The 26105-nt window shown below is 44.0% G+C and overlaps 1 long non-coding RNA gene across 1 annotated transcript; it reads left to right on the top strand.

Annotated features, from left to right (window-relative positions):
- The first annotated feature begins 11781 nt into the window (after positions 1-11781).
- On the top strand, positions 11782-16567 carry LOC120400740. The gene is made up of 3 exons (XR_005596032.1): positions 11782-11895; positions 15344-15462; positions 16451-16567. It is a non-coding gene; the product is annotated as an uncharacterized LOC120400740 (long non-coding RNA).
- The last annotated feature ends 9538 nt before the right edge of the window (positions 16568-26105 follow it).

The following is a 26105-nucleotide window of genomic DNA, read 5'->3' as shown; positions in this document are numbered from 1 at the left end:
AAACATCAGATTCACAAATAGTTTCTGTTTGAGGCATTGCATGAACAAAACACAAAGGCCCTGATCCTCAGCACAATGCTAGGGGGCACAAAGCAGTCTTAACATGGCTCAAGATCTGACCTAGATCTGCAGTGCTGGCCACAATCATACAGAGGACACTAGACTGGTTGGACCAGAAATGTGATTCAGTATGGCTGTTCCTATGTCTGTTTTCCGCACTCTTACATTTAATTCATGTTAATTATTTCTAGAAAGAGAATTCATTATCATATATCTTAATTATCAAGACACATATATGCACTAGCATCCTCAGGCAGCACACAATCCTACTGCCCTTGTCCTGCCCTTCCCAGTCATCTCTTTGTTGTCCTCCCTTGCTGTTGTCATCGATCTAAAGTAAACTTCTGGGCAGGGAAGCAGCCATTACAAAATTATCACTCATTAATTTTATAGCTCAAAAGCCTGAAAGGCACCTTACAAGAAGACATAGTCCTTGCCCCAAAGACCATACAATCTTATTCATTTCTCAATATTAATACTGAAAAATATTACTGCACATGAAATAAATGTCTGGTTCAATATCAGTTGTGAGAGGAAGGAAAGCTACATCTACTGTTTATGCAAAAGCTCTAAGAACATGTATTAGGGCACTATGATTTTTTAAAGTAATTTAAAGGACAAAGTGAACATCCCTATTTAGGGAAATTTATGGGACAGATCCTCAGCAGACATAAGTTGTCATAGCCCAATGACTTCAACTATGCTACAGCAATTTACACAAGTTGAGGAGGATCTGGCACTATATGCCTTTGTTCCCTTCTAATATAAACAGAATGAGCTGTAATCAAAGGTAATCTCTTTTTATTTCCGTTAAAAAGAGAGATCAGCATTTCCGGCCTTTCATCTTTTTCAGATGCTTTTCCAGAGGTTTGATTTTGTTCAGCACATAATTGCATTGTTTTATAATGAGATCTAAAATTCTGGTTCACTGTGAAAACTTCACTGATCAAAGACTGTTTGCAGTATAGTACAACATTGGTACCATGGAAGCACACGGTTAAAATTATTGTGCTCTGAAATCTATTGATAATTCTGATGGCCATAATAAAACACTTGTAGAATTAACACTGTAACACAAGAGCTATCAACAGAATTGAATTAACTACCCTATGAAAATGTAAGAGTCCAAAATACAAAATAAATATGGAATATGAATATGATGTGCATATTATTAAAACTGTTTAACTTGATTATACATGCAGTTTAAATGATATTTTCTTTCATGACTGCCTATAGCAGAAGTTTAAAATTACCCATGCAAGTTAAACATACAGTAGTCTTTATTTATTATTAATAGTAGGACTAAAATAACAAAATATTTCACTTCTACAGCATTTTATAGACAAGGTTTTCAAGGCATTTACAAACATTAATCAATGAAGCCTCACAAGGAGATAATAATAAGGTATCAAAATGTTAATGCCAAAATTTTCAAAAGCAATTCAGAATGTCTCATTTTGGGGGTGCCTAGCTTTAGACATCCGGGATCTGATTTTTATAGATGCTAAAAATATACAGCCCTAGTTTAAGCAACTGGCAGATACTCAGCATCTCTAAAACACAAACTCTGAGTGTTCAAGGTTGGACAATCAAAATTACAGGACACTTCTGAAAATTTGTGTCACAGTGACTTGTACATGTTCACACTGCTAATCAGTGGCAGAGCAAGAAAGAGACTTCAGAATTCCTGATTCCCAGCTGGGTGCTCTAAACACTAGACTATTCTGCCTCCATTCCAAAAAGCTAACAAAAAAAGTATATCTACTATACTATTAGCATGCAGAGGAGCAACATACCCATTATTATTTCAACTACTTTAATTCACCTGAAATGTAGTTTTGTGTGACTCACTATAATGAAAAATGCTTTTCATAATGCACCATTTTATAATCGGAGAATAGTGTTCCTCTATAGTGATTGCAACCTTTCAGCAGATGGCATTTAGCTACAACCCAGCAGGATGTTCAATAACATATAAAATTACCTTGTTTGCTTCAGTGCCTTTTTTCTTATGAAATGTTGGTGCTATCCAGAAGGCCACCGCCAGAGTTCTATAAAAAATGTAATACTCGACATTAAACTAGGACAAATTATATTGCCTGCCAAGCAGCCTGAGACTAAGAAAAAATCATATTTGCATGATGAAAATTTCCAAACAAAACCAAAAATGAGTGTCATTAAACTATCACCATTGTTTAGAAAGAGTGAAAAGTTTGGAAAGCAGACTCATAGCCCTAGACTCACTAGGAGCCTGATCCTAAAACCACTGAAGTCAACAGTCCTATTTACCTCATCGGGCTTTGGATCAGGCCTTATAAGAATTACGATGACTAGAGAGTCCTGGGAACAGACTTTGAATCAGATGCCAGGTAAACGTTACCAAGTTTCATTGTTCTGGGGATGTCCTATCAGCTCTATGGGTCTGTTGAGAAGAGTATACAGAGGCCTGACCAGCGTCCAGAGCAATACTGTCCTTAGCTTTTAGAGGGTGAATCTATTAAGTGCATCACCGGGAATTCCTTGTTTGTGTATGGCACCCATCTAACTATAACATACCCACTGAGGCATGCCACTTTGTTTTGTTTATAACAAAATTCAGTCAACCTAAGCAAGTGCAACAATGATTATGTAACTCACGTGTGATATGCTAATTTTTGCAGTTATATGGGCACTTTTTCATGCATAGATCTCAAAGCACTTTGCAAAGGAGAGTAGGTATTGTTATTCCATCTTGTGGAGGGGGAAACTGAGGCACAGACATTAAACACCTTGCCCAAAGACACAGCAAGTCAGTAGCACAGCTAGGAGTAAAACCCAGCTCTAACGGACTACCAGTCCTGTGTTGTAGCCATGGCTTCACTCTGCTGTGATATCTACCTGTATCAAGAAAACGTATTTTACAGGGTACAAGGTATATGAATTTTGTGTTATCTTCTCAATCCTTTGCTATTCTATTTTTTATAATTTGGCCTCATCCTTGTGTCATTTTTCCTTTTCATTAATTAAAAAGTTAGCATGCTTTTACTGAATTGTTAAAAACATCAAACCACACAGCACCTCGGGCCAGATTTTAAAAGTGTAGATAGATGCCTAGTAGGATTTTCAAAAACACCTAAACAGGTTAAGTGCCTGTTTTCAATGGGAGTGAGACACAGACCTGCTTAGGCACATTTGAAAATCCCACTAGGTGCCTATTTGTATTTGTCAGTGTTTAAATCTTTCAAAATCTGTTATAATATAAAAAGGCAATTTAATTTTGTAACAGCTTTAAGTAAAGTTAGCAGAGTCCACTAAGATTTTTAAAAGGAGTGAAGTTAGTCATGCCTCTGGAGAAAAATAAATCCAAATAGAAGTGTATTTCGAGCCCCACAATTCAACATTACTAACAAGTCTCTTGGAATAAGTAAGCATACCATAGTGTCTCATGGAAGTTTGCACTTTCTTGAAGCATTGGGACCAGCACTCCTCAGTGCATCTACAATTCAGAGGGCTTTTGCTGGGGAAATCCCAAAAGGTTTGACAGCTGGGAGGAGAAGCTGCAGGACTGTCACTGAGGGGGGAATCTATCTGAGGCTGGACAGCTGGAAGCGGGTAACTGCAGAATTCTGAATGGCTGATCAGTAGATAGGGAGGAGGATACACATCTGCTATGAAGTAGGTGGGCAAGTTTATGTAATGTGCAACTTAAACATTTGTATATGACCTGAGATTAAACATAAGAAATTTTAGGCCCCAACTTGGCAAATCACTGATACACATGCTTATTGGGGCCTTAATACAAAAGGAAAATGTTAAAGAAAGTTATGAACATCTTAAACAATTTCAAATGGAATAACTTGCATAAGCATAAAGTTAAGGCAAAAGATAAATAGCTTGATGCTCTACTATCTTGCCTCTTAAGTAGTCATATACACCTGTGTAAAGCTGGAGTAAAATTCTACCACTAGTGTAAGTTCCTAGAGAATTCTGATTTGGCCACATGTTCCACTTGTTTTGCACAGGTGTACAAAGGTGGAAGGCAACGGAGAATCAAGCCAAAGTATTCTAGAATATTTTCAGAGGCAATAGATGGGCAAACTTAAGAGGTAGGCAAATACCTATCTTGGCTAGATCAATACCAAATCTATTTTTTTTTTTTACTTTTAGCCTGCCATTCATTTGTTTCATAAATTTCATAAATTTTGTAATTCTTTTCAAAGAACTATAAAAAAGATAGCATGAAATTCTAAATATGCAGAAATAAGTCATTATTTTATTTTGTTGTTTTCTTATTCCATATTCCACTGATGATGGAAACACCCAAATAGTGTTCATGAAGTAATAAAAGAACAGATGACAACACACTCCAACATTTATACTAATAAATAATATTTTGCATTCAAGTATATAGTGCCTTTCACCGGAAGACTCAAAGCACAAAGTATAGTGGTAGGCAATTTTCAGAGTAGTAGCCGTGTTAGTCTGTATCCGCAAAAAGAACAGGAGTACCTGTGGCACCCTAGAGACTAACAAATTTATTGTAGCATAAGCTTTGTGGGCTACAGCTCACTTCATCAGATGCATGTAGTGGAAAATACAGAAGTAAGATATATACACAGGGAACATGAAACAATGGGTGTTACCATACACATTATAAGGAGAGTGATCAGTTAAAGTGAGCTGTTGTCAGCAGGAGAGAAAAATAACTGTTTGTAGTGGTAATGAAACTGGCCCACTACATCCTTATATCTCCTTGCCGAGTGCTGGAAATGGGCCAGTTTTATTACCACTACAAACAGTTATTTTTCTCTCCTGATGACAACAGCTCACCTTAACTGATCACTCTCCAGCTCTGCTCTGGCCCCACCCCAGCTGCAGCCCCCACTCCCAGCCCCTGCTCCTGGCCGCCAGACCCCACTCTTGGCCCTTGGCCCCCAGCCACTGGCACACTGCCCCCACTCATGGGCCTGCTCTCAGCCCCAGCCTCAGCCCCCAGCCCAGCCGTGACTCCGCTCCCAGCCCGGGGAAGCATGAACACATTCCAATTCTCAAGCTGTCGGTCACTCAATATATTAACTGATACAATCTTTAAAAATACTGCCAGTTCCCAGGGCCAGATTAAGGCAAGGGCTTTTGGGGCTGCAGCCCAGGGCACCGGCTCAAGAGGGACCCTGCAAAAATAAATCACAGGCAGCGATCTCCAGGGAGCTCAAGCTGCCTGGCCTGGCCCCACACCGCTCCCGGAAGTGACTTGCTGCTGACAAGTCTCTGAGGTCCCTGGCGTTGGGGAGACAGCTCCGCGCGCTGTCCTCGCCCCCAGCACCGTCACCACAGCTGCGGGGGCGACATTAGCGGGCACAAGCAGCACAGAGAGACACACTGTTCCCCTCCCCGCAGGGGCATGCAGAGATGTCCTGCATCCCAATCCCCTGCCCCAGATCAGAATCCCCCTCCTGCACCCCAAGGCCCTGCCCCAGCCCTCTCCTGCACCAAACTCCCTCCCAGGGAAAAAAGCTTGTATACAGGGGCCCTACAAAATCTAATAGCCCCATGCCCACAGGAGAGTTAATCCAGCCCTGCCAGTTCCCAGCACATCACATGTTCTCCTGCCACTTAGATGTCTTCTCCATGTACTCCTCTCAACATATGGAGGGCAAAAATGTCACTGACTTCATTGTAGAGTTAGATGACACTAAGATTACAAGACAAGGGATCCCTTTGTCGGTAACTTTAGCACTCAGTTTATCCATGAAGAAGTGTATAAAACATAAGCTGTCAGTCTTCACATGATGTAAAGCCAAATTCTACTCTCAAATGTGCTTAGATGGTGCTTAGTGAGTTCAGTATTAGTGTTTATCCTAAGGATCCACACATATCCTCCAGTGATTCTGCTGTCCCTGACTCTGAAGGCATTAGTGAGACAGGTACTGAGACATTCAAAAGCAATAAGGAAGTGACAAAGTACAGGATTTAGAAACATCCCTCAGTTTAGATTTATTTTTGCCATTAGCCATCCCAAGCGTAAGGAGGGTTAGTTCTGCACAAGCTCATAACTGACAGGAATAGCACCAGCATCAAAAGAGGTTCCTGATCATCTGAGTTTTATTTTAAAAATAATTTGAATGCAACATTTCTGTAATAAAAGTGTGAGTTTATTTCAGGGAGATTACAGCTATCCTGATATGAACAAATTAAAAATAAAGCTGTCAGGGGAGCAGGTTTTGCATTTAACACTACTCAGTTCAGTTAAGCTATCTAAAGGTTCAAAAGATAAGGTGCACAGGAAATATATTAGAAAACAAAGATAGATGAGTTTTGACTGAAGACCATTCAAAAAACCCAATGACCTTTTGATCTGCTTATGAAAAATGTCCTAGTTTGTTCCCAAGAATGTTTGCAAACATGTAAAAATATAACTGAGTTCTCTCTCAGTTCATAATAAAAATGGAAGAAAATTGTAAAATAATGGTCCAGCAACAGTATGCTCTCCACTGAGCAAGAGAAACCGCTTCAATTTCAGAAGCCACTTCTCTTCTCCCTAGTTGAAGTTATGAGGGAGGAAGGGGAAGGAGTCTTGTCTTACTCTATGGGAGAATAGGCTGACAGGATCTAGTGATGGTCCTGACTAATTCTGCTCAGCCAGAAGAATAATGGACTAATATCAGACTGCACCAAAAAGCGAAAATAGTTCCTCCTCTCTCTCAGGACTTCCAGGGCAGCAACGTGGGTTATACTTACACAGGGATGCCAACACTCAGAACCAAATGGCAGTGCACAGTTCTTGTCATGTTAGGGTTTCACATGATTGAAGGAATTGAATGTGTAAACTCCCTGGGCCCCAAATATTACTTCTCTTCTCTTTGCTGTTTCTTTGCCATGTATCACAGCAACTGGCCATCAGCACCCTCTTTCGTTGTTAAAAACAACAATAAAAGGGCATATAAAGCCTTAAATAAGTGAATTCTGGAAGTTTTAGGAGTGGTTACATGTTGGATTTATCACCCCTGACAACAATAATCTTTTAAGAAGACCAATCAAATTCTTTAAAGAATCTTTGCTTTATTTTAGTTCTTTACTCTCCCTTTCAGTGTCCAATGCTGCCCTCATCACTCAGACAAAAAGTCACTGAACTCAAGGTCAGGCCCTCAAATATGGATTTTTTTAAAACCCTCTCCCCTTTGCTGTCTTAAAACATTATTGTATCATTTTAATTCAGATAACAGAGCCGGTATTTTTAACAATATTTCTTTCAAACTTTTTTTCCCACCTCTTTCCCCCCTTTTTTGTAAGTATCCTTGGAATAGCTCATTGCTATTGGCTTTTCTTCCTATTAACCCTACTCATTTAGTTGCAGTGTCCTTTTAATTTATCTGCTTAGGAGTCTTATAGACTTTTTCAGGAAGGAGTTTCTTTTGCAGGATTGAGCCCAAATTCTGGCCCTTGTTGACAGTTTCAGCTGAGACACCAGCATTTGACTGGACATGGAAACTGAACTACACTCTCATTTCTAGAGTTATTCCCTTCAGGTCACAGGTAAGGCACACTAGTGGGGCTGTGTTTTAGAATACACAGTGTTGCTCCTAGATTTGTGGTTAAACTAAAATAATGAAGTGCTGGTAGTGTCTCCCTAAAGTATCACATATACTTTGAAAGCAGCAGTCATACTTGCTTTCAGTTCTGGCAGCTAATATGACTGCAACGAATTTACAAATCTTAGTAGTACTGGGCATAGGGGTTATTTAAGACTAGAGATATTGCCGTGGAGGAGAAAAATGGACTTGGTATCACTTATGGCACTACTGACCCTACATATGCCAATAATCAAGTGATTAGTAGTGGCAGCACTTGTGGGGAATTCTGAAAGCAGTTCTGTCCCTATTCCGCCTAGTGGGTGTCACCTTCATGATAAGGCACCTACAGAGATCAAGCCAGGATTAGCAAGAGGAAAGCAGCCATCAAGAAGATAAAAGCATTCTCATTCTTTTAACACTGTTATATGTGAACCTGAAAAAACACTGTGGATTCTTCTCACCAACACTGCTACTCCCGCTACAAAGAGCAATCAGAGTGTATTCTCTGTCATAAAGACTAATTGTACTGCATAGCTGGAGTCTGTATTCACAGCACCCTCACATCCCAAGGTCTCTATGCTTATGACTGAACTATTCAGCTGGCTGATTGTCCCATCTCCCCTCAACAGAAGTGTAAGGATAGCAGAGATCTGTGTAAACTCCTAGAATAAACACAACTGTCTCAGTTGCAGACTTGGTAAATAATTTTTTGGCAGGATGGTAGCCACACAAAAAAAACTAAACACAAAAAAGGAAGGAGGATAAAAAAAATCTCAATTGGTATAGAAAGAAAGATGTATCTGAAAATGGTCTGTGAACATCCAAATTATTATAATAGGAAGAATACTTTGCATGTATTTTTCATACAAGAATTCAAGTTATGACTGCATTATTTAGATTTTTTTTATCTTTTATCTTATATGTTTGGAAAAGATACAGATAAAATGTGTTTAATTTTTTTTTAATTTCATGCAGGTATAGTTTAATTTCTCTTTTGCTCAGAAATTATCAGAACACAGTTCGTTCTCTGATAACATTAAGCCTGGGTTAGTTTGCAGGTAGATCGACCCAATAGAAATATTTTAAACAACGTTTAGTTAGATACATAATTTAAACACAAGTGATTACAGCTACTTTTCATAAAGGTACTAATTTTTAAAATAACCAGATATTTGTACAGGACCGCACAGACACACGCTCCACGCGCGTTCACACCACATATCCACAGACACATATGAACGCACAATCCACACAGATGCACACTCGGCTCACACCCCGCTACATACATTCACACTGCACACGGAGGCAGACACGCCTGCGCACGTACCCAGCCATGCAGACCCCCAATACACGCCCGGACATGAAGACACACACACGCATTTGCGCCTATACACACGGCGCGCATCCACATAAACACGCAGACACGCACTCGAAGCACTGACACAGCCTCCCTCCCCTACCGTGTCCTAGGCTTTTTCCTGCGGCCGCCGGAGACTCCCAACTTGTGTGTGGGCTGAACCTGCGCCGTCGGCTCCTGGGCTGGGGTGCGGCCGCTGCTACCAGCACGAGAGCCGGGGACTGGACTCCAATCCCCCGGCCGCCGGCGCACTGAGCAGGGACCGGCTCTGAACGCGCCCTCCTACCCACCAGAGCGCAGCGTGCGCCTGAGCGGAGCGGGCGGGCTCCTCCCGCGCGCCTCTCCCTCCAGCCTCCTGTTGGGGAGCGGGGGTTGCTGCTGCATCTGGCTGTGGGGAGCTCTGAGGGGAACTTCCCTGTATCCCTCACAGAACCACACTCAGCAAAACCTTCTGCTCCCTCCTGCCTCCCCACCCACTGAGTGAAAATGAGCCTCCTCCAAATGGGGGGAATTCTCCTCCCTCCAAACAATGGGAGTGGCTTGTGGCAGGCCTTGGCAGAAGTGCTACCCCCTTGCCCCCATCCCACACACCCTTGAGGGGTCTGAACCCTCCAGACTCATTACAGCATTGGCAACCCACTATTAGAAATGCTAGACCCCATGGGGAAGCATCTTGGACCCAAGGGAGGTGCCCTAGGGTTGTCAATCCTCCAGGATTGGCCTGGAGTCTCCCAGAATCGGCACCGATCTCCTGGTGACCATAGAAAACAATCCAGGAGATTTTACAAAAATGACATTACATCATTGAGGGTGGGCGGGGAATCTCCCAGAATAGCTTCAGTCAGAGTTGGCAACCCTAACCACAAGACAGCCAACCCACCCGCACATGGAGGGCAACATCCACAGATGCCACCATTTCACCCTCAAAATGCTCAGCGCTTACAACTGAAGGGGAACCAGGCCTACACTTTGCCCCCATTCTGAAGGCCAAGGAGAAGGGAGAATTGGAGGGGACCAAGAAGGGCAGTCAGAGACAGGGAAGAAAACTGGAGAGAGGAGACAGTCTAAGGGGGGCAGGTGGAGGAGAGTAAAAGGGAGGTAGAAATGGAACTTGAGAAGGGGGTTGGTTGTGGAAGAGATTGCCCAGATTAAGAAAGGGAGGAAAGAAAGAGGGTAAATTGAGGAGAAAGACCAATATCAGAAGAGAAAACAATTATCGAAGAAAAATAGGTTTGAGAGAAACATAAAAGGGATGAAAAATGAAGTTGAGTGAAAACCTGGGCACTGAAGAAGAAAGAACAAATATTGCTTAAGAATAGCAGATAGTAGGAAGGGGGAAGGAGAACAAACTAGGGGAGCAGTACCTTTTGGTAAAATTGTATGGAAAGTTTGTTTTTTACAATAGTTTAGATCTATTATTTATGGGTGATTTTGGTTATTTGTAGCAAAAAAAATCTTAATTTTTTTCCAACTTCAGACAGGAAAGGGGGGAAATAAATTTGAATCAATTTGGCAGCTATGCAAGCAGGAGAATTTAACCTAAAATAATAGCATCTCTCTAAAAGTGCCCTGGTTGTTGCCACGGTGATACTGTCATTTTAAACCCTTGTTTTCGGGCACATATAACTTTCTCCAACATTTCTCCTTTGAACAGAAATTTCTCCTGTTTGTCTTTATTACCAAATGAAAATTTGGAGGGACATTTGATATAATCCTCTTTGGCCCTTTTTGACATATTTGAACATAATCCCCTAGTGTTTTTCATTAATTAAAATATTTCTGAACTGCTATTCCAGATTGGATTTTTTTTAAAATTTATTTGTTTATTTATTGTATTTGGTAATCCCAAAATTTTAAACCCACTATGTATTTTGTCCTCATTTAGGATGTGAGAGCTTTTGCCAATCTTAATAAATTTAGCCCCCAGCAACCCTGATTTCAAATTACACATTTCTGTTCAGGGCACAGTACATAGTGGGTAAAACAGCATACAAAAGTGGATTCAAATGTATATTTATTTGACTGTGCAACCATACAGCCCAAATTATACAGCAACCTCTTTGCTTTTCTTTAAAGTAAACCAAAGGCAAAAAACAATGTTAATACAATCTTATCCTTGAGATTTTGCGCAAACAAAGTCAGGAAATTCAAAGTTATGATTCCTGGCCTCCTTCAGTACCCCATAACTCACCCATAATGCACAGATATAATAAGGCATATAATTATCATAATGTACAAACTAATATTACAAAATACTAAATATTTGCAAGGAGGAGCTCCAGTGCATGTGAGAAATGTAATTTTGAATGTCCTTACTTGTATTTGCTGAAATATAAACCACATGGTTGCATTAACTTATTATTGTTACTGTTATTATTTTGCATTTAATTATTCTAGCAATTGTAGTTTAGTTTCAATTATGTGATAATACATCACGGTATACAAGTAAATGTGCTGAAATACACTGAGCTAAAGAAAATGAAAATGTAGTACGGAAACCTCATTATAGCTTCTGTTATTTGAGAACTGGAGTATGTGTGGGGGAAACTTAATTTTGTTAAACAAATTACTGAAAATTTGATGCTACATTTCTTATGTACTCGAAACACCTATTGACTTCAGATGGGTGCTTAAGAATGCAGAATTAGGCACAACATGCGTTGATTAGAGAAAAGCCAGTTAGTGTGTAAAATTCCACTCTAATTTATTGAAATGTAAATTACAGTATTACAAGTCATAACTGCTTCATTCATTGTGCTTTAAATTAAGGATTCCTGTGGTAGGCAAAAAAGTGATTGTGAAGAAGTCAGTCCTAAAGTGGAACTATCTGGGTGGAGGCTCCACTCAAGGGCAGGAGTCTGCCCATATGAATCCCATTGCAGGATGGGGCCTCAAATGGAAACATCTAGAAATGTTGCTGCCCTTTGTGTAAGTTTAATGAAAAAGATACATTCCATCAATTTTTCTTTTAGTTTATATGAAAATCACTCACACACCATGTAAACTATTTGAGAATAGAACTGTTTGTATTCCAACAATACTTAACTGATGTGGGTTGAAGCACCAATAACAGCCGTTGTCAATAAATTATTTTATATAAAGAAAAATCATTACTTTAAATAAGAAGGCTGATAGTTTTAAGATGCAGCAAAATTAAAAATAATTTTGATAGCTAAAAATAAAGTAAAATTAAACGAGGGAAAAAAGTAAAAGAAATATAAATCTTACTTGAACAAGCAATCATGTTTCTAGGTTTCACGTGCCAGTTCCAGCAGGGAATAGCAATTAAAGATACTATTACTTACACGGGTTAATGCTATTGTCTTTTTGTGGGAGGGTTTATTTAGCCTGTGGCAAATGGTTACATTTAGTAATCAAAGAAAAACAGCCCTTCTTATATGGGATACATGCCAAGCAACTAGAAAGCATCTCGATGGCACTTTCATTTCACATGGCATTTTAATCTGCAACAATTACCTATTTCACCATGTTTAGTGTTAAACTAACACTGTTACTGCTCCATTTATGATTAACAATGACTGCAAAAGGCAGTAAAGTTGGTGTAGGCTATGAGCCACCTGAATGTTTTACTTTTGGTGTATATTCATTGATATTGGCAATACTTGGGGTCTAATCCTGTACTGCTTACCCAGGCAAAACTCCCATGCATCTGTCCTTTTTTTCATTAACAGATTGATGGAAGATTTGTGCTTTTTATTTATGCCACCCTTTTTCCTAGATCATGTGAACCACTTTTATGGTTGATTTTGTTACTGGCCTTCACCAGGTCAGCAAAAAATCATACAGAGTTCCATTTTTGTTTATATATTTTTCCATCTGCCAACCCACAAATAACATGTGCAATGTAATGTGTTCAGAACAGAATTAATTGCCTTCAATTTAGGCAGGATATAACCGGCAGAGGTATGCTTCCTATAATGATGAAGGTATGAGGAATTTCTGTAGGTGTCTGGCTGGCTGAGTTCCTGCTGAAATGATTAGTTTAATGCTGCTGTGATTTCATTGTAATTAATTATGTGTTAGGGCATCTTGGATAGATTGTGATGGGATCCCCAGGGTACAACTTGGAACTGTGGCACTGCTGTGCTCCCTTAACTTTCCAGCCTGGCCTGTCTCACACAATGCTATGCCAGTGACAAGCAGCAGAACCTTTCCAGACATTATGATCACTCAGCCATCAGCAGGTGGGGCCCCACACCCAGCTATATTGCATGAATACTCCCTGAGCCACTCATGAATCACAGAGAGAGGCACCAGCCAATCACCCCAGCCACCAGCCTTGTACCCCAGAAATATACCATCTTACATTGCTCAAGACTTCCTTAGACAGTGCAAGCTCATTAATTAGTTTGCCACTTTGTGCAAGGAAAGTGGACACACCAGCCTTTGTAATCTGAGCTGAGATTCCCCAAGCACTTCAACCAAAAACACCCTGTTTTAGGTAACATATAAAAACAGATTCATTAACTACAGAAAGATAGATTTTAAGTGATTATAAATAGATAGAAAGATAAAGTTGGTTACATAAGAAACAAAAATAAATTCTCAGTCTAATTTGTAGAGACTAAACAAGATTTGAATCATCCTAACAGGCAGGATGTTACACAGGGCCGGCTCCAGACCCCAGCGCGCCAAGCACGTGCTTGGGGCGGCATGCCGCGGGGGGCACTCCGCCTGTCGCTGGGAGGGTGGCAGGCGGCTCCAGTGGACCTCCCGCAGGCCTGTCTGCGGAGGGTCCGCTGGTCCCGTGGCTCTGGTGGACCTCCCGCAGGCGTGCCTGCGGAGGGTCCGCTGGTCCCGCGGCTCCGGTGGACCTCCCGCAGGCGTGCCTGCAGATGCTCCGCCGGAGCCGCGGGACCAGCAGACCCTCCGCAGGCACATCTGCAGAAGGTCCACCGGAGCCGCGGGACCGGCGACCGCCAGAGCGCCCCCCACGGCGTGCCGGTGTGCTTGGGGCGGCGAAATTGCTAGAGCCGCCCCTGATGTTACAGGCAGTTCACAGTTCAGCACACTGGCTGGATTCCCTTCCCCGCCTGGGACCAGTTCAAAGTCTTTGTCTTCCAGGTGATCTTCTAGTGTTGAGAGGGGAGAGGAGAGGGGTCAAGTGATGATGTCACTTTGAGTTACAGAGTGTCACATAGGTTTTTTAATTATTTAAAATATAAATAAATCAGCCTATTAAGAAGAATGCTTACTGAGATGTTTTAGAGAATGCTAAATCAAGGCAAATATATTGCTTTGGGGCTTTATTACAAATAAAAAACTAAGCCCATATTCATCAAAAAGATTAGTTAAGGATAAAGAAATTTACCAGTTAAGCTAAGCTCAGTTTTTGGTGACTAGTGGGCCCAATTTTAAGTGAACATAGCCAAATTTATTATTTTACATCTAATTTATACAATAGTCATGGGTGCCAATGACTGGATGTGAAACTGGGTTATATTTAGTGAGATTCAAATGGAAACTCAGGTGTGCAGGCCCACAGGGTGTTTGAGCAGAGAAAATGCCTGTGCTGACTCTTGCAAAGCCAAATTTCAGGTAGCTGTAGTTGTAAACTATGCAGTGGCAAATCTGAGTGTGTTTGTAGATTGCTAAAAAAATACCATCATTGTCAAGGTCATCAGAGAAAGAGAACATCAAAAATAACATTTGTAGGTGCAAATGGTTGAGGATAATTGAGTTTATTTGTATAGCTCAGTAGTCAACTTGCTGAACTGAGACCTTTTCACTGAGCTAGAACATATAGTCCTAGTACAACATCTTCTGCCAAGACGCTCTCGAGTACGTGATGTATTCCATTTTACAGAAGAAAGATACTTTTCCAAATGGCCATGCTGAATGTAATGTTTCATGCATATTTAAGACATAAATTACCGACTCTTCTGTTTTTTGCCAAGAATGTGAAAGTTAAATTTTAGCTTGTAAAATATGCTGAGCCATTGTTAATATAACCAGTCTTTTTTGCAAGGTCACAAATTCTCAGCCAGCAGCAAAGGAAACAGATTTTGGTTTTGTTGGCCCCTTCATATCTGTAATACAACATTTTGTTCAGCGAAAATCAGCCCAGTTTTCTCAACGGTTTCTTAATTTTTTCTAGCTTGAATACAAATGAAATAAAAATACAAAGCAAAGGTAATGCTAATACTGCAAAAATAAAACATATACTACAAATATTGCAGGGAGTACTGCCCCAAAATAACAGTAGAAGATAATGACCATATAGTAAGACCAGTGGGTCAGATTAGGGGGGAAATGATGCAATTTTTGTACTTAAAGTCTTAGAACAGCTGGATGTTTGTTAAAATGATCAACAGTGAAATAATTAACAAAATTTAAAACTTTAAATTGTCATTAGGCTCCAGAGTCAACACTCAGCTGAGATGAATGAGGGCTGTTCACAGCTGTGAAAGAGATGTTGCTTCATTTTTTTCTGCCTGCAGACACTAGAAGGCAGCACTGCATTGATTCATATTGGTAAGGTTTTCTTTACAAGTAAATAACTCTTTTTAAATAAATAAATAAATAAATAAAGCTTAAATCATGCAAAAGTTGATGTGTATTTTCAAAAGCACTGAAGAGATTTTCATTTCAATGGAATTTGTGCTTGTAAGTCACTTAGGAGCTTTTGAAAATCTCAAGTGAGCCACAAAAGAATTTCTTGTACTATGTATTCACTATTACTGGCTCAATCTAATCCTGAAGTAAAACTCTCCTAATTATAATAGAGGTTTACATTTCAACATGTGTCCAGCATGGCACCTCCCAACTTTAGACTTGCTGTTATCTTAAACTTTTGCAGTCACTCAAATTTATTTGTGTAATGGATCTTCTGGAATCCCTATGCAGGGTATAGCTTTGCACTGCCCCAAACAAGGGCTCTGCCTTAAAAGCACAATTGAGGCTTATGGCCCAGATGTAATAAGTTGTTGCATACGGGTACTGCTGCACATGGGGATCTGAGTAGCTGCATGGGTCCACCCACAAGCAACAACATGCACCAGGAAGGCCTACGTTTATATGAGAGTTAATAGATATATATCTAGGATGTTTTAAATGTAAGAAAACAGCTACTGTAGATACATTTCAAATCAGAAACCAATTCTCTGTTGAAACATTTATGCTCATATAAAGGTCATAAACTCCTCAAACCTTATTCCCCCTGATTTTAAAATATACAGTAACATATCACTAAGGTTACACAGTTAAATAGACAGCAGTGTGTAACATTGCAGAGTTAATGTACTATGAAAACCTAGATTTTTTTCAATTATTATTTTTTATTTTCTCACTTTTACAGCTGGGATTTTAAAAGGAGCCCAAAAGAGTTAAAACCAGCTCCCATTGAAAGTCATTAGGAGCCAGATTTTTAAATGTATTTAGATGCCTAAAGATGTAGATGAGAGGTAGTGGGATTTCAAAAGTGCCCAGTATTATTTAGAAAATGATATTTTTCCTGTTACAGGTCTGCACTGGTGCCCCATGAAACAACGCCTTGTGTGAGAAAAAAACAGATGGAGACTCAATTGCCTTACACCAGTGTCCAAAACTCTTTAACAGACACGATTGAAGTGCACATGCCTGATTTGATTTACTCTCAAGTTCAACTGTAATTCATAATTTTCTTCCTGCAACCAATAGAATCAAGAGGCAGAAATGTATTGTGTCTGTAATTTGAGTACCACTTATATTCCTTTTAATAAGACTGACAAGAAAACATTTTATTGATACAATGGAGCAACTCTCAAATTCATTCAAGCTGCGGTACAGCTACACAGCTCTTGTCCAGTTATGTGAGTCTCTGGCTGACAAAAATGGCAGCCACCTGCCTCAACAGGTGGGGAACTTAATGAGGCTAGTGGTGAAAGGGGACAGTTCCAGAAGCAAGAGTGGGAGACACCTGCTGAAGGACACCAGATAGCTCTTCCACCCTCTTGGAATCTTTGGCACCCATTTGCTAGCTGGGGGGCGGGGAGGGGAGCTGGCCAAGGATTTAATTTGGAATAGGAGCTATAGGGAGCCTCTTCCAGCTCCATTCCAGCAGCCCCACCCTAGGCACCCTGAACTAGTAATGGGAACCTGTCCTGACGAATACTGCGGGTCTAGCTGATGGCCCATTTGGGGATCAGAAGGGATATTTTTCTCTCATAAGCCAATTGGCAGAGGACCAGGGAGCTGTCACCTCCCTCACAGCACCTTCAAGCCACAGTGGGTTAAGCAGGAATGTGCTTAGTACTTAACTCAGAAACTTGGTTGTGTTAATTCATCACAACTTGTGGCTGGGTTCCAGGGCAGTTAAAAGGATAAAATGAACAATTCCCAGAGGGTAAAAGACCTGGGATTTTGGTGATAGGCTTTGGTCTCATGGGATAGGGTGAGATGTTGTGTCCCTCCTGGGCAGAGGTTAGACCTTAGAGCCACAGGGGATGTGGAGTGGAGGCATGCGGGATCAAGTGCCCCCCCCTCCCCCCGGATTGCTGCTTGGCCTGCCGGGGCGTGGGCAGGGAGAGGGGTTTTGTCCTTTTCCTGCTGCACTTGCCACCGGCATGCCCGGCCCCTGTCCCTGGCAGTGCGCCAGGCCCAGGCGGGGAGCGGGAGGGGCGGACCAGCCACTTCTCACACTGTGTAGCGCAGCAGAGAACCTGGCTGGGGCGGGTCGGTCGTGGCGGGCCGCCCAGTGCCCTGGTCCAGCTGCAGGGGACAGAGGCGGAGCGAGCTGGAGCCCCCCCCGGCCGTTTCTGGCTCGGTTGGCTCCTGTCCCTGGCAGTCAGGCTTGGGTAGGGGGCAGCCCGCTCCCGCCACCCCCGCTGCGCTGTGGGAGCGGCCAGCTTCAGCCGCCTGAGAAGCGGCTCTGTCCGGCTCTCCAGGCAGGCTCAGCTGCCAGGGAGAGCGGCTGACTGTGCCGGGGCAAGGGGCGGCACAGCGGGGGAAGAACAGAGGTCCCGCCCTGGAGGTAACGTGGAGCGGGGAAAGTGCGACAGCCCCGGGCTGGGTGCAGGGCAGGGGCGGGGGAGTTGCGGGGCAGAGGAGACACGCGGGGCGGTCCTGTGTCTCCCCTTTAGATTGTGGGCCCCCCCCCCAGTACGGGGAAGCACGAGCCGTCTATGCGGGGACCCTCGCAGGCCAAGGTACCCACCCTTGTGCCCTTTCTGTCCTTCTTGCAAGCGGGGAGGGTGGTAGGATTCAGAGAGCTGAGTCCTGCTGGCGGGCATGCTGAGGAGAGCCTGCCCGGAGTTAAGGGTTATATGGTAGGAGCCCAGTGACACCCACACTGGAACCAATTAAATCCCTAGTATAGCAGAGTATGGGGATGGGTGGGTAGCGCCCATCCCCTCTGTTAACGCTTAATAAATGTTGCAGCCTGACGTTTAATATCCATCCATATGTCCGTCCTCATTTTGACACTGTGTCTGCATCAATAAATTCAGTGCACTACAAGAAATGTTTCTACATGATGAATATGAACAAGGGTCCTTGTGCTGCATATTATAATTATTATTAATTATTTTAGCGTGCCCAGAAGTGAGCTAGGTTCTTCACAGTACAAAACACATATATTCTGTTAATTTAAATGTTTGATGGTTCTTATATAGTATAATGTCAGGCTTCAATTATTGACATGCACAACATTTTTCATTACTGAGGAGGCGGATTGGGAAGGATTTATTTAATATACAAAATAAATGTGTACATATCTTACATTTAAAGTGTTAATGTTAAATAATTATTAATTATATATTAGTCATAATTAAAATTAAATACTTTAAATGTCAGATTATATACAAGGGCAGGAAAAATACTATGACAGGAAGTTACTCTGTCACAATATGTGTGTGTGTAACATACTCAGACACATCAGCAAGGTTCACTATAATGTGCATTACAACCAGAAAGTGAAAAGTACTATGATGTGAACAGAAAGTGAAGCTGACTAGTCTAGTTTTCTTTCCAAGCAGAGTAAAATCAGATCTGTTACCTCTCAGTGTTACCAATTCTTGTGATTTTATTGCAAGCCTCACAATATTTGGTAGTTTTCTTAAAACCTGAAGTCCTGGGGTCAGTTGATTAAATGAGAATCTCTATTTTGTTTTTCTTTTTTCGTTTTTTTTTTAAATTAAGGTAAGTTTCTATCCCTCATGGTTGCAGATAAAAGCTTTGAATAGTGAACCTCAGAGACTAAAAAATAAGAAGGCAAATAAAAGAACCAAACTGTTTTATTCTTAGGGTTGGCAGAATATAATTTTTTTATATAATTATGACTGATAATATCCATGTGTAATTTAAGGATTTTTTCTATTTTATTTAAAATTCACAGTTGCAAAATATTATGGATTTTATGCATTTTTTCCATTTTTATTTATTTAATTTTTCACAGTTGAGGGAAATTATGAGGGAGAGGACCAGGCAATTATTTATTGACAGTGGACTGAGATTCAAAAAAATAAAGCTTTATAACCATTGTGACAGACCCAGACCAGTGGGGTACAGGAGTCTGGTCCAGGAAGTGGGAAGGAAGGCGGGTGCCACTACTACTGAGACCTCCCCAGCCTAAGGGAGAGGTCAGGAGGTACAGGACACTAAGTAAGTACCTGGGACAAAAAAAAAAAAAAGAAAAGAGGGAGGGAGGCACAGGGCTAAGAGAAGGGAACCAGATGGGGACAGGGGACAGAGAGAAACCCCGCCCACACTCCTCACCGAAGCCTCAAGGGAGCCAGTGGGCGCCGCGCCCAACCAGCCCGCCCGGTGTGATGAGCGAGGAGGGGAGGGAGAAATAGGCAGTCGCAGGAAATCCCAGCGGCCAACCTCCCTCCTCCTGGTTTAGATGGCCAGTTTAGATGGCCAGTTAGAGGAGGAGTTGAAGAAGAGATCCGCGACTTTGGGGGCCCCACGATAGGAGTGCATAGACAAAACAGGTGAGTAGGCAGAATACGGGCCCCTCACCTAGAGGGCCCAGGAGGAGGTCCCAGGAGGTCCCGTGGGCGGGGCGGCGGGGGGAGAGAAGTGAGGTAGTGAAGGTGTGAGCGAGCGTGCAGAATGTTTCCTTGGCGCGCGTCTGGAACAAACCGGCCAGCAGATCGGCCGGCTGCTGGTGAGTGAAGGAGAGGGGTGAGGGGCAGGGGGGGGGGGGGGAAAAAAGAAAGATCAGGGGGGTGAGGGTGGGGGGGGCGGCCGTGCCGGACCCAGGGACCCGTCGAGGTAAACCCCAGCAGCGGGGCAGTTCACCCCTCACCCTCCGCGCACGCGCGGGGGTGTAAGGCTGAGATGCCCATGCGCTGCTGAGCGTCAGGGGATCAGCCAGTCTCCCGGTCGTAGTCCAGGAGTCTCTCCCCCTGGTGACTCCTGCCAAGACCAGCCTCTGGCGCAAGACCTGGAGGATGGAGAGAGCTGCTGCCCCGGTCGGGAGCCCGGAAGCGGCGGAAGGTGTGTGTGTGTACCACGCCACGCCCGACTACCCCACACTGTATAGGCCTCTGCAGGGCCTGGAGGCCAAGAACTCCAGAACCGCCAGCCCGGAGGTTGGCCAGGAAATCCCGGCCGACACCAGAGCAGAGGTCGGAGGTATAGGAGGACTGGATACAGCAATCACGCCAGTGTTGAGCCGAAGAGAGGCACGAGTAGGTCCTGTCCATTTCGGAGCTTTTATAGTCCGGAAGAAGCGGGGAGAGAGGGATCTCGAGGGATAAAATGTGAGTAGGAGGCCCGGGGCATCCATCGCCGCTCGCCTCGAGGGCCCGCTCCTCCGCTCGCCCGGAGGGCTCCGGCTCTCGGCTCGATCCTGGCTCTGCCAGCTTCAAGACTCCGCTGGCGCTTCAAAACTCTGCTCTGCCGGATCATCCTCCGGGGGGTCCGGGTCGCTCGGCGTGGAGACGGGGGAGGCGCCTTCCCAGGTCCCACCATCCCAGCGCGCTGAAGAGGCGCGGCGCGCGATCCATCGCCAGGCCAGCCAGAACTCCGAGACAAGCGTTAGGATCCGGCCCCTCCAGCAAACTATTATTAAAATCCGCCCAGGCCCCCGCCAATGGGGGACGCGGCAGCGCACGGGAGGGCATGGCGCACGAGGGAGGGGCCAAAAATCAAACTAGGAACAGGCCAGACCAAGGGGTGGGAGTGTGCCCACCGGCACTTGTGCAAAAAGTCAATGCAGCTGGCTGCTGCAGGCCCAAATGGTGGAGGGTGAGCAGCTCAGTCCCAGAGGCAGGAGAATGAGGCAGATGGAAACGCCGCCAGGGGTGGTGGAGGGAGTGTCCCACCACAAGAGCACAGTCCAAAAATACTAGTCTTTAGGTGCCCTCCACGGTGGCCTTCAGAGTCTCAACGAGGTCCTCCAGCAGCAGCAGGCAGCACTAGCAGCTCCAGCAGCTCCAGATGGTGGTCTGGCGGCTAGGCAGGAGGGACCCGCCCAGAAGATGGTGGTGGTGGCTTCCTCAGCAACAAGGCCTGGAGCTGGGGTCCCTCCCTCTCTCTGGGGGGGGGCCAGCCCCCAAAGGGGCTGTGGGTGGAGCAACAGCAGCAACTGGGTGGTGGGGGGGGGGGGAAATCTACTAGCCAGCCAGCAAGCAGATAGCAGAGAAAGGGGGTAGGTGGAGGTGTCTAGCCCAGCCAGGGGAGCAGCTGGAGCCAGAGCAGAAGCAGCCGTGAGGCAGCAGGAACAGCAACTGCAGCAGCAGCCCTCTCCCTCCTACCCTCTACAGCAGAGGAGCAGAAAGGAGGTCTTCTGGCCACTGGAGAAAGAGTTTTCTGTTCCCTGAGTGACCAGAGCAGGGGCTGCACTAGAGTAATCAGGAAATTGCTAGAACCAATTAAGGCAGACAGGCTGATTAGAACACCTGCAGCCAATCAAGGCAGGCTAATCAGGGCACCTGGGTTTAAAAAGGAGCTCACTCCAGTCAGGCAAGGGGGAGCCAGAGAAGAGGAAGTGTGTGAGAGGAGCTGGAAGCAAGAGGCACAAGGAGCTGAGGGTACGTCTACACTACGGGACAGATTTTATAAAACACTAAACACATTAAATCGGTGGTGTCGTCCATGGTCCGAGGCTAGCGCCGATTTCTGAGCGTTGCACTGTGGGTAGCTATTCAGCTATCCCATAGTTCCCGCAGCCTCCCGCCCCTTGGAACTTCGGGTTGAGATCCCAGTGCCTGATGGGGCAAAAATCATTGTCGGTGGTTCTGGGTAAATGTCGTCAGTCACTCTTCGTCTGGGAAAGCAACGGCAGACAAGCATTTCGCCCTTTTTCCCTGGATTGCCCTGGCAGATGCCATAGCATGGCAATCATGGAGCTTGTTTTGCTTGTGACTCTCTCTCACCGTGTGTACTAGATGCGCTCACAGAGGCGATTCAGCAGCGCTACACAGAAGCATGCTTTTGCTTTTGCATGACAGCAGAGATGGTTACTAGCCATATTGCACCATCCAAACCCTTCCATAAATTGGAACTGAGGATGATCATGGCTACCAGTCCTTTTGTACCATTTGGTCAATCAGCCAGAAGAGTGGTTACTAGCCATATTGTACCTTCCATCGTTTTGTACCATTGGCTGCTGTCATAAGTGCCCCTGGCCGATCAGCCAGGAATGACTCCTGAGTCAATCCCTCTTTTAGTTGGTATCTAAAAATAGAATCTGTGCTGCCTAATATAGGCAAGTGTGCTAGAGAACCACCTGCTCTGTGTCAGAGCCGCAGAAATTATCTGTATGCTATTCACAGGGGTGCTCCTGTAACAACCCCACCTGTTGATTCCGTTCTTCCCCAGCCTTTCTAGCATTGTCCCCACTTGTGTGATGAATTAATAAAGAATGCAGGAATAAGACACACTGACTTGTTAGTGAGAAATGAGTGGAAGGCAGCCTCCAGCTGCTATGATAGTCCAGACAGGACATTAAGCAGTGTGTAGGAGAGAAGCCCAGCATCCCACTGCTAGTCCAGGGGCAACTGAATCTTTTCTTTACACATGAAGGGTGGGGGCTGATGGAGCTCAGCCCCCTGTTGCTATGATGAGGATGGTTACCAGCCATATTGCACCATCCATCCACCAGAAAAAATTAGGGCCAATAGGCTGATGACGAGGATGGTTACCAGTCCTTTTGTACCATCAGCTGAGGCTGATGATGAGGATAGATTTCCATCATTTTGCACGATCAGCTTATGCTGATGATGAGGATGGATTTCCATCTTTTTGTACCATCAGCCGCCCATGACGGGGGGGGGGAGCAAGGATGTTGGTGTTGAGTGCTGCCTATCTGCAGCATTCAGTAAAGATAGGGTGACATGTAAAAGAGTCAGAGGATTGTTTTACCTTTCGCTTCTGGGGGTGGGTGGGGTGGGTGAGTAGATTGCCAAGCTATGCCTGACCCGCGGGCACTGTGTTTGACCCTAGAAGCATTTGGAGCTCAGCCAAGAATGCAAATAATTTTAGGAGGCTGCAGGAACTGTGGGATAGCTTCAGTCCTCCAGTCCATGCGCATCCATTTGATTCTTTGGCTTTCCGTCACGCTGCAGTGCGCTGAGTCCCTGCTATGGCGTCTGTCTGGAGATTTGGATTCTAACGGAGCGCTGATAGAACGGATAGAACGGATTTGCCTGCCATCACATCCGCATGGTCCATGCGGAGCTCTTTTTTTGATTTCGGACTGCATCGCCACCCGTGCTGATCGGAGCTCCACGCTGGGCAAACAGGAAATATTCAAACTTTTCCTGTTTACCTGACCACTGCATCCGAGTTCAGATTGCGGTCCAGAGCGGTCACTGGTGCACTGTGGGATAGCTCCGAGGGCCAATACCGTCGATCAGCGTCCACACTAACCCTAATCCGATATGTTAATACAGCGCTACTCCTCTCTCTAGGGGAGGGGAGTACAAACCAGTTTAAAGAGCCATTAAAATCGATATAAGGTGCCTGCTAGTGTGCGCCTAGTGTAGACCAGGCCTGAGAGTGAGAGGGTGTGCTGCTGGAGGACTAAGGAGTACAAGTGTTATCAGACACCAGGAGGAAGGTCCTGTGGTGAAGATAAAGATGGTGTTTGGAGGAGGCCATGGGGAAGTAGCCCAGGGAGTTGTAGCTGTCATGCAGCTGTTACAGGAGATACTATAGACAGCTGCAATCCACAGGGCCTTGGGCTGGAACCTGGAGTAGAGGGTGGGCCTGGGTTCCCCCCAAACCTCCCAACTCCTTATCAGACACAGGAGGAGTTGACCCAGACTGTGGGGAAGATCACTGAGGTGAGAAAATCTGCCAATAAGTGCAGGACCCACCAAGGTAGAGGAGGAACTTTGTCACACCATTAAAACACAAATTATCAGCATCACATGTCAAAATAAGCAAAGTAAATATCCTTAAATCAAATGCTAATAAGTTTTCTTACTTTGCCTATTGGTATATTTTGATTATTGATGGCAATATTTTTGTTGTTTTGTGTCTGTATGGTAAAATCAAGTTTTCCTGACATTTACCCATAAAAATCCTTTCACACCTGATTATTTAAAAAAAACCCTTATGAATTTTTAAGCCAATCTCAAGATTTTGAGAGGGCATGATTCATGATTTTTTAACACTTGGGGTTGGCAAAACATACTGTCCTGGTTTCTCTAGGAGATTTGCAATTTCAAGCATGCTCTTCTGGGCTGCCTTAATAGCCACCTTTTCAATTAACCACTCAGGAGACCAGGGGAAGCCTCATGAAATCAGCTCAGAGGCTCTGTGCTCTGGCAAAGCCGTTCATTACTGTGGCTGCTGAGCAGAACAGGGCAGGCTCTTCAAGCAGCCGCCAGCCCAGGGAACAGCATGCTAGAGAGGGAACAAGATTCTGGCTCCTTATTTCCCAGCACCTACCCTCTGGGGAGGAGGGAGAAGGAAAGACCCTTTGCCTCCCCTTGCCCCCCCCCTCACCCCCAGTGTTTATGGGGAACTGCAAAGCTGATCAAATCTCTGGAGGAAAAAAAAAGGATGGAATTGGGGGTTTTATGACAAAAGCATGAAATTTTCCAAAGAGACTTAGGGCATGACCTAATAAAGATTTTCACATATGGGCCCATTGCCAACTAATGCCGTATTGGCTGTGGCAGCCATTTTAACAACATTTTAATAATTGGCAAATAACATAACATACTCCAACTATAAAGGGATATAGTCTTGGTTTTGCTTCAATGTGACCTTAAAATTGGTGTAAGAACACATTTTGTACTAAACTTGATTGTCAGTGTGGTCTTGACAGAATGTAATCACCTTTCCTTTTTTTTCTTTCAGGTGCTATTTTATGTGATGCTGCCTGGTGATTGGATAATATGAACTGTACACAGTAATGAAAGATATTGGATTACTATTGGCTATTACTAATATTTCATATATGTCAAAAAGATAAACTTGTTTGAGAGCCAGGTCCGTCTAGCCCTCGGCATTGACAGTCAAGTCTGCAAGCGTGCACTTCAGCTGCAAGACCAGTGCTTGCTTTGGAAACTAAGTGCAGGGAACTTAGTGGCCCAAGAGGCAAAGTATCATACAAGATGTTTGGTGTCTCTCTACAACAAAGTCAGGGAGAAGAAAACAGAGCAAAGTAACACAGAGAAGCTGTTGCATGGGATTGCCTTTGCTGAACTGATAGCATACTTTGAAGAGGCAAGACTGAATGAAGATGTGGCTCCAGTCTTTAAACTAGCAGACCTCACAAGGCTCTATAACTATGAGCTATAGTAGAACAGCAGAGGGTAACACTGGCTGGGTGCATTCCCAGTACTGAACTAAAAACGTATATCCTTTCACACATTCCAGATCTCCAAGCCCACAAGAAGGACATGATGTGCTCCTTGCCTTCAGCCGTGATGTTGGACATGCCTTCCAAAAAACATGCAAAGAAGACTGACAAAGAAGCACTTCACCTGTCCCAAATAGCAAAAATTATTCAAAGTGACATGTTTCAAATGAACACAGTTTACTGGATCATTTGACCCAGGATGCCAAGCAAAATCTGTGCCTGAGTCACTGTTGGCACTGATGTCCATGATATTGGATGGTCCAAACATTAAAACTCAATCAGAACAAGTTTCCATTTGTCCACCTACCCTTACTTTGGCACAACTATTGTAGTAGAACAACAACATCCATCACTGTGAAGGAACAGAAAGTTTCCA

This window comes from Mauremys reevesii, linkage group 3, assembly GCF_016161935.1.
Source record: "Mauremys reevesii isolate NIE-2019 linkage group 3, ASM1616193v1, whole genome shotgun sequence".
NCBI lineage: Eukaryota > Metazoa > Chordata > Testudines > Geoemydidae > Mauremys > Mauremys reevesii.
Note: the sequence above shows the minus strand (reverse complement) of the source record. Positions and strands in the feature narration are given on the sequence as shown.